The following is a 16,877-nucleotide window of genomic DNA, read 5'->3' on the forward strand; positions in this document are numbered from 1 at the left end:
CGCAGCGAACAGTCCGTTGTCAGATATCATGAATTTGGTTGTTTTTTTATGTTCTGAACACAGCGTACAGTCCGTTGTCAGATATCATGAATTTGGTTCTTTGTTGATGTGTAGAACACAGCATACAGTCCGTTGTCAGATATCATGAAATTGGTTGTTTGTTAATGTGTAGAACACAGCGTACAGTCCGTTGTCAGATGTCATGAATTTGGTTGTTTGTTAATGTGTAGAACACAGCGTACAGTCCGTTGTCAGATCATGGATTTGGTTGTTTGTTCATATTGTAGAGATCGTTGTCTTCATCCGGAAGGTCTTCTCAACACCTGGTACATCGACAGGCTCCACTTCATCAACGCTCATTTATGATCGAGTTACACCTCCACCTTCAGCAAACGTTCCAGCACAAACTCCAGCTCCAGCAAATTGTGCAGCAAATGCTCCACAAAGCTCCCCATCACCACCACCGCCTTCCGAAGAGTCCCCTTCGCACTCGCAGTCACCACCAACCGATGACCGGGCCTAGTAAGTTCTTCAATAGTCTTAACACTAACGTTAGTAAATTGTTTTCATGTTTTCTTTCATTTGATCTTTTTGTTATGAAATGCAAATTTAGTTTGTCATTTATCATCATCTAACAACGTGCCTTGACATTCTGTTTCCCCTGACGCATCTTAAAAGACGTTAAAAGATGGTATTTGTTGTCACCCTCCTTGATGTTCGGCACTAATGAGGTAGGGCGGAGGCATGAATCAAACTGTCAGCTCGGGTTACCGCGTCTGAGTTGGTTATTCATTTTAAACTGCAACACGGTATCCACGGTATTGGTCTCGAGTTGTAACAGACACACGCATGTGCACACGCACATGCATACCCCTTCAGCGAGTTGTATTCAATGCAGTTCAGTTGGTACATTCTTTGATGATGATGATGATGATGATGATGATGATGATGATGATGATTTATGTGCCTCCTGCCCCGACGACATAGCGTCACATAGGCGGATCCAGATCCCCCCTTTTGTCCTGAAAGTGTATTACCTGATCATTGAAACCTTCTTAAGAATGAAATGTGCACCCCCTTTTTCAATAGTGTGCACCCCTCCTTTCGCAAAAAGCTGTATCCGCCCCTGCGTCAGTGGTGTATTAGCATTGTCCAGAGTTGTTCGTTGTTTGACACAGCAGTCAGCAATATTCCGGCTATATGACGCCTGGGTGACAACAATCAGATCTGCACCAGGGATCCAGTGATCGATATGGTAAACAACAGCCGCTGGGACACAAACACACCAAGTCCCTGAGCCAGACCACCGATTCCCCTCCAAGACCTTTCCTGCTTATATAACGCCTTAATATTCCAGCAATATCTAACTGTTAACATATGTGTTGCAGTTTCTGGGACATATTCCGAGTGGTCGACACCGAAGTGATTCGGAAAGAATCTTTCGACCAGATGACCTTCAAGGTTTTGAAAGTGCTTGTTTACATCATCCTCTCCCTGGTCATCCTTTGCGCATGCGTGGCACAGAGGCTTGGACTCATGATCATAATTTCAAATATTTCCACCAACAGCTCCATACCACTGGTGAGACATTTATTTTACTGTCATACCTTTTTTTCGCTTATGTTCAAGGAAACGTTCAAGCCAAACGTTAAAACAGAACTACAAATGTTCAAACCAATTGAATATTGTTCTTTCTTATTGTTTTAGTGCGCATCCCGGTTAGAACTGATCTTCAGCAACCCATGCTTGTCGTACAACTTGTCCCTGACTTGGTTTACACATGTAGTTCGATGCTCTTGCTGTTGATTACTGGATTGTCTGTTCCAGACTCGATTATTTACAGACCGCTGTCATATAGCTGCAATATTGCTGATTGCGGCGTTAAACAACAACCAGCCATTGTAAAATATTATTTTGTGCATCTCTCGATTGAATTCAAATTATAAAATATCCATATTAATCTCTTGAATCACGTTTCCAAATATGTATCATTTGACCACCGCCATATGGCTGAAATATTGATAAGCGCGAGTTATGCAACAAGCAAACATGCAAAATATTTACAATTTGTTTCCCAATGTCTTGCACGTCCATGAGCAATATCTATGACTCAGGGGGGCACAGAACTGAACTTGTACACGCATTGCTGAGTGTGGCGTGCGTTGAACGGCAAACAACAAACTTTAGTTAATATGTCATGCCACGGCAAATTAACTTCAGCAATATGACAGAATCGATGCTCTTAACGTTTTAATACGCCTGCAGTATTAGCATGTTTGCATATGATATTTACATTCTGTAACTGTACCCATCAATCCAGATCATACTAATTTCAGGCGTCCATAGGGAAAGACAGCTATCACATGCACCTAATCCATTACGTCTACCTGATCATTGCGATGTGCATACCCTATGCCTTGAGCACCCTTACCTCCTTCTTCAAATGGCTTTTTGGAGTGTTCCCGACACCCGGTGTCCTCACGTGGATTGTGGTAAGAAATGTTCAAACATATTCGTTACATATTGGGATAGTTCGTTTAAATGGAACCTCCTCGTCAACTCATTGGCCTGGTGGTTAAAGCGTTCGCTCGTCCCGCCGAAGACCCGGGTTGGAATGGGTAGAATTTGTGAAGTCCATTTCTGGTGTTCCCCGCCGTGATATTGCTGGAATATTGCTAAAAACGGTGTAAAACCATACTCACTCACTCGTCCACTCATTGACTGAATACCTTTCAAAGAACCACCCGATTCTCTCCATTAATGTGAGTGAGTGAGTTTGGTTTTACGCCGCCTTTAGCCGCAATATTCCAGCAATATCACGGCGGGGGACACCAGAAATGGCTTCACACATTGTGCCCATGTGGGGAATCGAACCCGGGTTTTCGGCGTTACGAGCGAACGCTTTAACCACTAGGCTGCCCCACCGCCCCTCCATTAATGTGCCTTGGCATGACTGAAGTGATTCTGTCAAGGCATGGTAAATATCATACTTTCAGTTTGGGTATTGAACTTGGTGTTCTTTAACGTGTTTGAGCAGTTATGTTTTGCCACATAATCTTAAGTGTCCATTAACGGTGGCAAAAATGAAGCAAACAAGTAATAGTTAACCGAAGGCGTGTTTGGGGCTTCAGGTTAGCAGTGTTTAGGCGACTGTTATGTAATGCTTTGATAACGTTTGGTGTTCTTTAACTTGTTTGAGCAGGTATTTTTTGCCACATACCTTTTTAGTAATGCTTTGATAACGTTTGCATTTTGTGGCAAATTGAGTATGTACTTACTTCTGTCAAGCAGATTACTTGTATTCAAACGCCAAGTAAAAAACCTCTGCTTCTCTTCAAGGTGTTGCTGGTGGAGACCCTTCATTCTGTGGGACTATGTGCCCTGGTCTTCTGGGTCCTTCCCAAGTATGACATCATATCAGGGTCACTGCTGCTCAGTGCCACCAACGTCATCCCTTCTCTCCTTCTAATCACCTGCTCGTCACAGACAATCCACGGGGAATCCAAAAACCAAGGTGTCCTGAAAGCCTTCCTGGATGGAATTGCACTCGTTTGCCAGTTGTCAGTCATCCCATTGATGCTCTTGTTCAAGTTCAGCCAACGGAAGAAAGTGGATATGACCAAGATAGATGACTCGGGTGATATTCTTGACTTCCCTGCAGTTATTTGTGGCTTCCTGCTGACTTCGCTAAAAAACTGGGAAAACTTTGTTGATGGACGAGTTCATACTCTGAAAGGCAGCCCCGACGAGAGCCATTTCAACAACTATGTCTTGAACAAAATGCTGCAGATCCGCTTTCAACTAAGTGAAGGAAGATACGCTGTGTCCATGATAGTTGGAATCATAAAGATTGCCATCACATGTTCTTTTGCATACGCAGTAGCGTATTATCGTATCGACGGAGAGATTCTGCTCACTAACAGCGACGCCATTGAAACCTTCAAACTCTTTAACACTTTGTACTCGAATCCAAAGGAATTTTCAAGCCTCTTAGCAGTTACAATCAGCGGATTTGTTCTGTACAATGGCAGTTTCTTGGCATGCAAGCTGCAGATGCAAAGAGTATCGCTGGCGATTCCCGTTACCCTTTCCATCTTCGTGATTCAGGGGATTTTAGCAGGACATTGCGAGGAATGGCAGACTCTCTTCAACGACATTACATACTATGAAAAAAGAAAATCCGGACTCCCGGACACCTGCAAATTAGCACAAGATAATGTATACATTTACTGCCTCGGCATAGCCTGAATCTTGTCCCTACTGTGGATAACGAGACACGTCTGGTTCCCCAAACAGGGACGTCTTGAGGAGTACGACAGGTGCTCTACATTTATCATTGTATTCCTTTATAGATGTTGGATAGTCTCATCCTCCTTAGCCTCTCTGGAAACTTAATGAATAACGTGCTCGCATATCACCCCGAAAGTCTGGGTTCGATTCTCCCATGCGTGCAATATAAAGGTAACCCTTATCAACGCACCCCTGTGTAAATCCTCGTGCAGCCGTGAGATATATTTCCACCTGGGGCAACGTTCTAAAACTAAAAGTATTGGTCAGGATGGTTTGTGGTGGTGGGGGGAGGGGGGTACACGATATAGGCGTCACACATTATACTCATGATGTGAATTTGCGTGACTATCAATCTCATTAACCTCTGGGATACCACAACGCCTCCTGGTGCCAAGGTTGAAGGTTTTATTCCCATATGGTACTCTTATACAGTCCGTTCCAGGTGCCACTTGGGTATTGAGCAAAATATGGCTGAATCAGCTAAAAAGTCCACAAACATTAAATTATGACTCACTCACAATACATCCAATGCTTATGAAGTAAAGTATGATCGATTCATTTAAAACATAATACAAAAAATGAAAGAAATATACATACCTATATATCGATGTTATATAAGTTGTATGGCGATTTCTGATAATTTTGAACCATTTTTCCAGATTGTTCATCAACCCGTTTTACTGTGGGATATTGACATTCGAGAACATTTTCCTCAACCGACGTCGCCACAATGAGGACATTTATGAGTACCCGTGTGATGAGGAGAGACTTCACTATTTTATAGCTAAACCAATGGTCGCACAGGCGCCATTAGCTTCAGATGAACCACAGGATGTCCCTTCTGTTTTTGCATGTGCTACAATGTGGCACGAGACCCCGATTGAAATGACGCAACTCCTGAAGTCGATATTCGGGTGAGTGAAGGAGTTAAGATTTATAGTCACATTGGCAATATTTCAGCCATATTGTCATTGAAAAGTTATGAATTTACAATAAAAGCAATTAATTTTTTTTTAAATTGTCGACAAAGGACAGTAAAATAACTAGATGATCAAAGTTAGAGAATTAAAACTAGCAAGTAACTTTTAAAATTAGACAAATAGTACAGACAAAATAAAATAAAAAAACGCCATACTTAGGGACCATAGGAACTGACAGTACCTTTGCTATCTGCATGGACCCTAGGCCAATATTCAGGTAATATTCGGTAGTTAGTTTATGGTTCCACATATGAACCATCATAAAGATAAGATCTTTTAACTTGTGACTTGATTGATCTGATTTATGTTTTACCAAGGCCGAAATATGTATGTCCCCTGTAATATATCAGGAATATTGCTGAATGCTGCGGCAAAACATTCATCTACTTTCTAACGTGATGGTCCTTGTTTGGTCCTTGATGATCTTTGGGAATAGTGTTATACATGGTGAACGCTGTCGGTTCCTAATGAAATTCTGAACACTGAACATTCAAAGTCACACGCAAACCTATAAATATATATCTTCAACGACATTGTGTTATTGTTCAAGTAAATGACGTTTACAAAATACGATTTTTTTTCAATTGTTTCAGATTGGACAAAGCGCAGGCCGAAAGGGAACAGTTCGCATATTTGCATCCCCAAAAAACTGTTGAAGACAGATTCAACTTTCAAGGTTCGTTCCGTCAAGTTTCATCTTTTTTTTAAAATAATTGTTCCATTGGCCGGGGTTATATCAACGCTTTGTAATTACAACTCGTGTTTGGAAAGCGCAATGTAAGCACACATGTTAATAGCATCATATACTTTTGATCTACGATGTAGACTGCTTTTTTTCTAGCAAACAAGATGTTATTCCAGTGGTCATCAAGATGTCTCTTCAGCTGCTCTTGCGTTGTTTCTTAATATTACATTTTCACTTGAAAGTCATATTGATTACGGTTGCGTTAAATTTATAATTTAATTATAAATCATCAGTGAGTCAAAAACCTGGTAAAAGAATACTGGAACCATAAGATCTTCAGTCAGTAACGATTACGTCATGACGATGAATTTAAAACCATTAATGAAATTATCCTAAAGGTCTTGGACAAGTCCCTATTTCAGAATTCAGTATGAAAAACCATCAGAGATGGGCATTCCATTGCGGTTTGTACCATTAATGATATCGATTCAGGATATACAGTAATACGTTTGTTTTTCTTCAGCCCACATATTCTTTGATGACGCTCTGGAACTGAACGAGGATGAGAAATGGCAAGTGAACCAGTTCGTGAGGACTTTGGTGAACGCCATGGACGATGCATGCTGGTGAGTGACCAGGGCAGTCAGTGTTAATGCACGTGTGTCTGTAAATGACTTTAAAACTTTAAAACTAAACCCTCTTACTCACTTATAACTTTGTGAGTAATGGACACATTTTTGTGTTGATGTTGTTTTGTAAACGATAACTTGCCACTCACCTTCGCGATTCGTGAGTTTTTAAATCACTAAATATGTACTTTGTATTTCTATTTCACATATTTCAAAACGTTTTTATTCAATATATCTCCTTAACGAGGCGATGGGGTAGCCTAGTGGTTAAAGCTCGCCATGCCAAAGACTCGGGTTCGATACTCACATGGGTAAAACGTGCAAAGTCCATTTCTTGTGTCCTCCGCCGTGATATTGCTGGAATATCGCTAAAAGTGACGTAAAACTAAACTCACTCACACGTCAAAATTAACATCTCGTTTTTTTATCGTTTCAAGAAATTCAGTTAATGCTCGGTTGTCATTGTCATTGTCTCTGGCCTATCGATCAGCGGATTGTCTCGTCGGTTTAATGTATATACCGCCTTTGCAACTGTGTTACTGTGAGAGGCCATGTAATATTTTGTTACTGTCTTCTGTAAAAAAACGGACCTAACAGCGGGTATACCGATTAGTTGTTTGGTTGGTTTGTAGTTTAACGCTTCTGGGACCGACAATCCGGTAATTAACAGCATCAGCATTAATCTACGCAACTCGGATACGATGACATGTGTCAACCAAGTCAGCGAGCCTGACCATCCGATCCCGTTGATCGCCTCTTACGACAAGCATTGGTTATTGAAGACCAATTCTAATCCTGATCTTTACTGATCGATTGGATCGATATGACTTTACATACTCAACCTTTTCACCTGCTGATATCTGTTGTTCATGCTTATATCTGTTGTTCATGCTAACATCTGTTGTTCATGCTGAGTTTTAGTTGTCCATCATACAATGTTCATAGCTATTTTGTCCTTTTCGCATATTGGAATCTGTCTGAAGACTGCTTATTCTCTATATACAGAGTAACGCATGGGTTTATTTGGGATTGCACTTTCTCAGTAAAGTACAGGTACTAGTACTTTTGTTGGGTTGAGTCCCATCGAGGATTCGAACCTTCACTCTCAGAGTCAGGTACCTAATAGCCAGTCCACAAAGTCAACCATCTAACCCACTTAGACGCCATGGTTTCCACAAAATGGAATCCTGATAACTGGTAGTCTAGACTACGGACCTTGTGTACCCCTCTGACAAAAATACATTGGCACGGTACCCTCGGCCTAAAGCTATGAATACACCACGCCATTTAGATTGTGGTCTAAAATAACGCATGTTATATTTGGGATTACACTTCCTCAGTATTGCAGTTTCTGGGAGTTTTTTGGAAGTTGTGTCCCATCTAGGATTCGAACCCACGCCCTCAGAGTCAGCCGTCTTATCCGCTCAGCTACTGCAGCTTTACTGAGAAAGCGTAATCCCAAATTGTGTATTTACAGAGAATAGTTGTTTTATATCATCCTCTTTTCATCTTAATCCTCAGCGCTGTTCATCAGAAGTACATGAAGGTCCACGACCCCTACAAGGTAGTCACACCGTACGGGGCTCAGCTTCTCTGGGAGATGCCCGGAGGGAACCTGCTGTATGTGCATGTTAAGGATAAGAATAAGATCCGACACAGGAAGAGATGTTCACAGGTAACACTGCCACGCCAAGGTCAAAGTTTACTGCTTCATAGATCTAATAGCATCATATCCTGAGTTCATATAAATCTTAAGTGAGATCTGATAGTATTGAATCCTGAGTCCATATTAATCTTAAGTGAGATCTGATAGTATTGAATCCTGAGTCCATATTAATCTTAAGTGAGATCTGATAGTATTGAATCCTGAGTCCATAGTAATCTTAAGTGAGATCTGATAGTATTGAATCCTGAGTCCATATTAATCTTAAGTGAGATCTGATAGTATTGAATCCTGAGTCCATATTAATCTTAAGTGAGATCTGATAGTATTGAATCCTGAGTCCATATTAATCTTAAGTGAGATCTGATAGTATTGAATCCTGAGTCCATAGTAATCTTAAGTGAGATCTGATAGTATTGAATCCTGAGTCCATAGTAATCTTAAGTGAGATCTGATAGTATTGAATCCTGAGTCCATATTAATCTTAAGTGAGATCTGATAGTATTGAATCCTGAGTCCATAGTAATCCTGAGTTAGTAATCTTAAGTGAGATTTAATAGTATTGAATCCTGAGTCCATAGTAATCTTAAGTGAGATTTAATAGTATTGAATCCTGAGTCCATATTAATCTTAAGTGAGATTTAATAGTATTGAATCCTGATTCCATATTAATCTTCAGTGAGATCTGATAGTATTGAATCCTGAGTCCATAGTAATCTTAAGTGAGATCTGATAGTATTGAATCCTGAGTCCATAGTAATCTTAAGTGAGATTTAATAGTATTGAATCCTGATTCCATAGTAATCTTAAGTGAGATCTGATAGTATTGAATCCTGATTCCATATTAATCTTAAGTGAGATCTGATAGTATTGAATCCTGATTCCATATTAATCTTAAGTGAGATCTGATAGTACTGAATCCTGATCCCATATTAATCAATACAACCGGCAGTGAGACCTTTTTAAATTGTACCCGTTCGCCACGCCGAAGACCCGGGTTAGATTCCCCACGTGTTTACAAGGTGTGAAGCCCATATCTGGTGTTCCCTGCAGTGGTATTCCTGGAATATTATTGCGGCGGTGGGTTGGTTTGTTGGTTGACGTTGCACTCAGCAATATTCTAGCTTTATGGCGACGGTTTGTAAATAATCCAGTCTGGACAAGTCAATCCAGTGTTCAACAGCATGACCAATTGGGATGCGATGACATGTGTCAACAAGTCAGCGAGCTTGACCACCAGATCCCGTTACGAGACGCATGGGTTCTTGAAGGCAAATTCTAACATGGGTCTTCACGGATAACAAAGTAATAGCAAGGTGCTTGGTTTGCAGGTGATGTACATGTATTACTTACTGGGCTATCAGCTACTGAAGGAGTCTGAAGGCGACATCCTCAAGAAGGCACGGGAAAGAGATGTAATGAACAAAGACGGTGTGGCAGAACTCTTCAGCATCGATGTCCAGAAGAAGGTGGGAAGGAATTACAGTGAAACACCGATGTATCGAACTCTTATGTGTCGAACTTACGTTTGGTTCGAAGTAAAAGCTCGATCCCTGCTTATTCCTTATTTAGTCATCAGTTTGGGATGCTTGCGTGAGACCTCCACGATGTTTCACTGTAAGAATATGTTTGTTGGTCAAGCAGCAATATGACTATACTTTGTAAACGAACCGCCCGGAGAGCGGAAGATCGCGGGTTCGGTCGCCAGCCACGTCATACCAAAAGACGTTAACATATGGTACTTTTTGGTCCCTGCCTGGCGCTCGGCATTAATGGGTACAACAAGGACTGGTCGGCTACTAGAGTCAGTATAATGTAGGGTGTTCATGCTTGACTGCGGCATGGTTTCTCAGTGAGCTGGCACTATAAAACCAGCTTAAGTCTGGGCTAGTACAAGCAGCCACACATACACACGCCTGCACATCGTCATATGAGCGAAATGATCTTAAGTACGACGTTAAACCCCATTTCACCTCATCATTAGTAAATGGATCTGAACCGGACATTCAAGTGACGTTATGAACATTGACTTACGTAATTTATGTATGATGTCATGCATCAATCAATGACGTAATCCTAACTGGTCCTGCTGCAACCATGTTGTGGCTGTACTGTTCAGTGATGTGATTAGGTATGATACTAATGATTCGCCTTTCGCCTATAGTTTACCTGACATTCCGAAATCTGATTGTTCCTGCAGACCAAGAACACCTTCGTCCTGGCTCTTGACGGAGACACTGACTTCAGTCCGAGCTCGGTGAGGATTCTGCTGGACAAGATGAACAACGACAAGGTGGCAGCAGTGTGTGGCCGAATCCACCCGATAGGTTCAGGTAGGGTGTCTATATTAGGTTGAAATACGAGGCCGAATCCACCCGATAGGTTCAGATAGGGCGTCTGTACCAGGTTGAAATACGTGGCAGAATCCACCCGATAGGTTCAGGTAGGTTGTCTATATTAGGTTGAAATACGTGACCGAATCCACCCGATAGTTTCAAGTATGAACTCAGTACTGTGTTGAAATACGTGGCCGAATCCACCCCATTGATTCAGGAACGGAAACGGATACGTGATCGAATCCCACCCGATAGGTTCATGTAGGTTGTCTATATTAGGTTGAAATACGTGGCAGAATCCACCCGATAGGTTCAGGTAGGTTGTCTATATTAGGTTGAAATACGTGGCCGAATCCACCCCATTGATTCAGGAACGGCAACAGTACAAGGTTAAAATACGTGACCGAATCCACCCGATAGGTTAAGGTAGGTCGTCTGTACCAGGTTGAAATACGTGGCAGAATTCACCCGATAGGTTCAGGTAGGGCGTTGAGTTGAAATGTTTCTGTACCTGGTATTGTCAGTATTTTACAGTGATTCATAAACATGGTTATTATATAGTTTGAATCGTACGAAGTCAGTTTATATTTTGAGTTTATGTCATTCTTATTACCAATTAGCGTTTTCTATGCTGACATGACCCAAAACCAATATCTGAGTAGTTGTGTTTGTTGGTATTCATGGTGCATAAGGGGGCGGTAGGGTAGCCTAGTAGTTAAAGTATTCGCTTGTCATGCAAAAGACCCGGGTTCGATTCCCCAACGACATGCGAAGCCCATTTATGGTGTCCCCCGCCGTGATATTGCTGGAATATTGCTAGAAGCGCGTAAACCTCAACCCACTCACCCACTCATGGTGCATAAATCGAGTTCCTCCCAAATCAAATATGTTTTAAATAAAAAGGCTAAAACTTCCTTTTCCTTTTTGAGAATATTGTGTCGGCGAATATTTTATGTAACTGTACGACATCCATGTCGTGTTGTATCTGTTTCCCAGGTCCACTTGTCTGGTATCAGATGTTTGAATACGCTGTTGGTCACTGGCTACAGAAATCTGCCGAGCATGTCCTAGGATGCGTCCTTTGCAGTCCTGGGTGCTTCTCCCTATTCAGAGCCTCTGCCCTGATGGACAACAATATCATGAGGAAGTACACAACGATGCCGACTGAACCGGGGCATTTCCTGCAGTACGATCAAGGTGATTGACCAGTGAAGGTCAGGGTTAGAATATTGTAAGTAGCCCATGCTTGTCGTAAGAGGCGACTAAAGGGATTGGGTGGTCAGGCTCACTGACTTAGTTGACACATGTCATCGTATCCAAATTGCGCAGATCGAGGCTCATGTTGTGGATCACTGGATTGTCTGGTCCAGACTCGATTATTAACAGACCGCCGCCATTTGGCTAGAATATTGCTGAATGCGTCGTAAAACTAAACTCAAACTCACGAACTCACTCACGAACTCAACACTCACTCACTCACGAACGACTCACTCACTCCACGAACTCACGAACGAACGAACGAAACTTTGGTAGCCATACATTTCCTGAATTTAATCTTGGACGCATCTAAAGATTTGGGCAATCATACTGAAACCTTTCGCTGATAGTAAAACCCACTAACGACATCATCATCAACGTTATCATCATCAAACTATGTACTAACTGAATCCATCCCTCCAAACCAGCAAAGCAATGTTAATAAACATGACAAGTTGCTACTTTAAGCACAGGCGATTCAGACCCTACCATAATCATATTTTTATGATTCACTGTCCAACACACCGCAGGATCAGAATATTTGATGTTCGTTTACTATTCCAGGTGAAGACCGATGGTTGTGCACGTTGCTGCTCCAGCAAGGGTACCGAGTTGACTATGCTGCTGCCGCTGACGCCTACACGTACGCCCCAGAAGGATTCAATGAGTTCTTCAACCAGAGAAGACGCTGGACTCCCTCCACACTGGCCAACATCATGGACCTGCTGGCATCGTCTAAAGTCACTGTCGCCCGCAACCCCAACATCAGCTTCTTATACATTATATACCAGATTGCAATGATGGCGGGAACCGTCTTAGGACCTGGCACTGTCATCATGATGATTGCCGGATCAATCCAATCCGTGTTCGATGTAGACCTGTTGATTTGCTACGCAATATCAATATTGACTCCAAGCGCGTATATCGTCATCTGTTTCACAACTCCAGCGAAGATACAGCTAATAGTAGCGGCTGTACTGAGTGCCGCATACTCTTTCATCATGATGGCTGTCATTGCTGGAACTGTGATTATAGCCTACACAGTGAGCCCTGTGCATCCAAGCGATATCTTCTCAGTGTTGCTTTTCGCCATGTTTGCTTTAGGAGGAGTGCTGCATTGGAAGGAGCTGAACTGCCTCCCCCATTGTTTTATGTACTTTCTCTGCATACCGACTGGATATCTACTGCTATTTATCTATTCAATGTGCAACCTCTTCAATGTCTCCTGGGGAACTCGCGAAGTACCGAAGAGAAAGACCAAGAAAGAAATGGCAGCCGAGGCAAAAGCCTTGAAAGCGAAAGAGGAAGAGGCGAAGAAGAAGGATGGCTATTTTGCCCGACTCTTCTTCAGTTCCACTTACATCAAAGAATTCAAAAATCTTATTGACGGAATAAAGCCAAAGTTGACCAGTTCGAACGATGCAATAGTAGAACAGTTGAAAGTTATAAATGAAACTATTGTTAGGCTCGCTGAGCAGCACATATGGGCCAATGATAACATAACAAAGTATATAAACCAGTAGTATATGACCAGTTCCTACAAAGTATATGTGAAAATGACCATCTCAGCAGACAGTACATATGGGCCAATGATAACATAACAAAGTATATAAACCAGTAGTATATGACCAGTTCCTACAAAGTATATGTGAAAATGACCATCTCAGCAGACAGTTCATATGGGCCAATGATAACATAACAAAGTATATAAACCAGTAGTATATGACCAGTTCCTACAAAGTATATGTGAAAATGACCATCTCAGCAGACAGTACATATGGGCCAATGATAACATAACAAAGTATATAAACCAGTAGTATATGACCAATTCCTACAATCCAATGTAAAATTTCTAAATGACTTCCTAAAAGATGACAGCACATTTATTTCTTATAAAGAATTCGTAGAACTGTATGGGGTTAAAACAAATATCCTGGAATATACAGGATTAGTATCTTCATTGGAAACATATTCAAGACAGGGTTCCTTCAAACTGAGTATTCAGAACAATTTTACTTTTATTCCTCCTAATTTGGAAACACTATTTGAAGGTAAGAAAGGATGGACAGAAGGACTCGCCCGAACACCTCCCGTTCATGGACATTCTAAAACGTTCGAGCGAACGCGCATTTGAAATTGACATTTTTGCTGCTGCATCCCGTGCAGATTAGCACGTGGCTGCTACACTTCGGTTCTTGACTTGTATGAGAGCAGTCATACTTTGGTGACCGTCTCCTTGTGTGTCTTTCTGATATATGAATTTGAAGTAACTTTTGAATATTGTGTGTCTAATTTGTAGACATTATTTGAGAAACTTGAAATTTGATAGTTATTGAAGAATTCATTGAACGCATTAGAGATCACACATTTGGTGTCTCCTTTGTGTAGTGTCGTATTTGGACACGCCTTTGTAAAGTTCATATTTGTGAACACGCCATTGAACAGTGTCATATTTGGACACACTCTTATAGTGTCATATCTGGACACTTTCTTATAGTGTCAATATTTGGAGACACATATTGTGTCATAATTGGACACATCATAATTTCTGTAAATATATTTCTACATATTGGGGATTATAAACTCTTGGGAATAAAACTGTAAAAAACTACAGAAAAGTGCTCTGTTGTCCCTTGACTACGTAATTTACCAGCTTCCACTGCGTTCCAAAGGATGTAGCATATTTTACAACCGGCTTCTTCACAAGGAGGTTATAAACCAAAAGCTGCTTTATGAAAGTAAATGGGAAAAAGAATTGAACATAAATATCACACTTAATCTATGGAAAACACATAATGTTATTCCATTTTGAGCATCTTATAGTGCTAAGCACAGATGGCTTCAATACCGTATTATCCATAGAATCGTCACAACAAATAAAGATTCATACAAATACATTCTAATAGAATCAACACTTTGTACATTTTGTGTATGTTGAAATAGAATCGATCATTCATCTACTATATGAATGTAAATATGTCAAAAAGCTGCGGGAAGATCTACTAGAATGGATTGAAAATGAAACAGACATTTGAAATTATACGCAGAAACCATTATTCTCGGATTCAAAGATAGAAGAAATGATGTACTGACTTTCATTTTCATATTAACTAAAGAATACATATATTCTAGAAAAGCAGCAAGCATTGCACCTTTTCTCTCTTTTCTGAAACCAAAATTGAATTACAATTACCACTTACATAAATTTAATGCCTACTCTCAGTGCAAATACGGCACTTTTGCTTCATTTTGTTCGTCTTGCCACAATCTATTCATATAGGCAATGGCTGTAATTTGACTTGCTATATAATACAACAAATATGCCGACCTGTTAATCGGGTATGAAATGCTGTACCCAGATCAAAAAGAAATAAAGTGATAAAAATCATGTCTATACATGTACACAAGTCCATCGACACATGTCATCGTATCCCAAATTGTGTAGATCGATGCTCATGGTGTTGATCACTGGATTGTCTGGTCCAGACTCAATTACTTACAGACCGCTGCCATGTAGCTGGAATATTGCTGAGCGCTGCGTAAAACTAAACTCACTCACTCACTCGCCCACTTTATATTGACAGTCGTTGTTGTGTCTTCACACTGGGGTCAGTGTAACGTATAATTTAAAAATATAATATATATAACCATTTGAACTGTGTGCTGTCGTGTGTACAATTCTTCCCTTCAGTGTAAAAAATTACATTCATATGTAATGATTTGTACACATACCTTTTTCTAAACAGTTAATGTGTCAATTAACGGTTTAGAAGTAATACGATAACAGAACAAATATACGGATCTCACAAGAAATTGAGAAACTTATTGAACGTTATAGCAAACTGTTTTGTGGAGGAAAGGTTGTTGATATACCATAGCAGTGTCTTTATCGTGGGCACTATCAACAAACACTCCGTTCGTGTTAACATGCATCAACCACCGAGTAAACACAGGTGTCTTCAAGAAGGGGAGATCTGCACACAGCATGCAGTCACGCAAACAATGCATATCATACGGGTGATCTAATGCACTCGCATTTTTTCTTCCTTTTCGTGGTGTTGTTTCGTGGAGTTCCGTAGCGACGAATAACACAAATGTGACATTTGATAGCTGATATATTATTACATCACCAATGACCTTATGTGCATAAGTGATTTCCAAGTGGGAGAGATAGAAAACGAGGGATGTGTGAGGGTGTCCGTACCAGTGTGAAGGTGTCTGTACCAGTATGAGGGTGTCTGTACCTGTGTACCACCAACGTGGGAAGAGGGACACAGAGGCGGATAGATAGAGAGACACCAAAGTGGGAAGAGAGACACAGAGGCGGATAGATAGAGAGACACCAACGTTGGAAGAGGGACACAGAGGCGGATAGATAGAGAGACACACCAAGGTGGGAAGAAGGACACAGAGGCGGATAGATAGAGAGACACCAAAGTGGGAAGAGGGACACAGAGGCGGATAGATAGAGAGACACCAAAGTGGGAAGAGGGACACAGAGGCGGATAGATAGAGAGACACCAAGGTGGGAAGAGGGACACAGAGGCGGATAGATAGAGAGACACCAAAGGTGGGAAGAGGGACACAGAGGCGGATAGATAGAGAGACACCAAGGTGGGAAGAGGGGCACAGAGGCGGATAGATAGAGAGACACCAAGGTGGGAAGAGGGCACAGAGGCGGATAGAAGAGAGGGAAGAGGGACACAGAGGCGGATAGATAGAGAGACACCCAAAGGTGGGAAGAGGGACACAGAGGCGGATAGATAGAGACACACCAAGGTGGGAAGAGGGACACAGAGGCGGATAGATAGAGAGAGACACACCAAGGTGGGAAGAGGGACACAGAGGCGGATAGAGAGAGACACACCAAGGTGGGAAGAGGGACACAGAGGCGGATAGAGAGAGAGACACAAGGTGGGAAGAGGGACCAAAGTGGGAAGAGGGACACAGAGGCGGATAGATAGAGACACACCAAGGTGGGAAGAGGGACACAGAGGCGGATAGGGAGGACAGAGGCGGAGAGACACACCAAGGTGG

The 16,877-nt window shown here is 41.6% G+C and overlaps 1 long non-coding RNA gene and 1 pseudogene across 1 annotated transcript; both read left to right on the forward strand.

Moving 5' to 3' along the window:
• The first annotated feature begins 318 nt into the window (after positions 1–318).
• LOC124273163 lies at positions 319–13,378 on the forward strand (annotated as a pseudogene).
• LOC124273164 lies at positions 10,646–11,341 on the forward strand. Its single transcript, XR_006897566.1, has 3 exons — positions 10,646–10,763; positions 10,918–10,972; positions 11,004–11,341. It is a non-coding gene; the product is annotated as an uncharacterized LOC124273164 (long non-coding RNA).
• Positions 13,379–16,877: the final 3,499 nt, after the last annotated feature.

Source organism: Haliotis rubra, unplaced genomic scaffold, assembly GCF_003918875.1.
Source record: "Haliotis rubra isolate DU_JTF1 unplaced genomic scaffold, ASM391887v1 Scf1772, whole genome shotgun sequence".
In the NCBI taxonomy this organism is placed as follows: Eukaryota; Metazoa; Mollusca; class Gastropoda; order Lepetellida; family Haliotidae; genus Haliotis; species Haliotis rubra.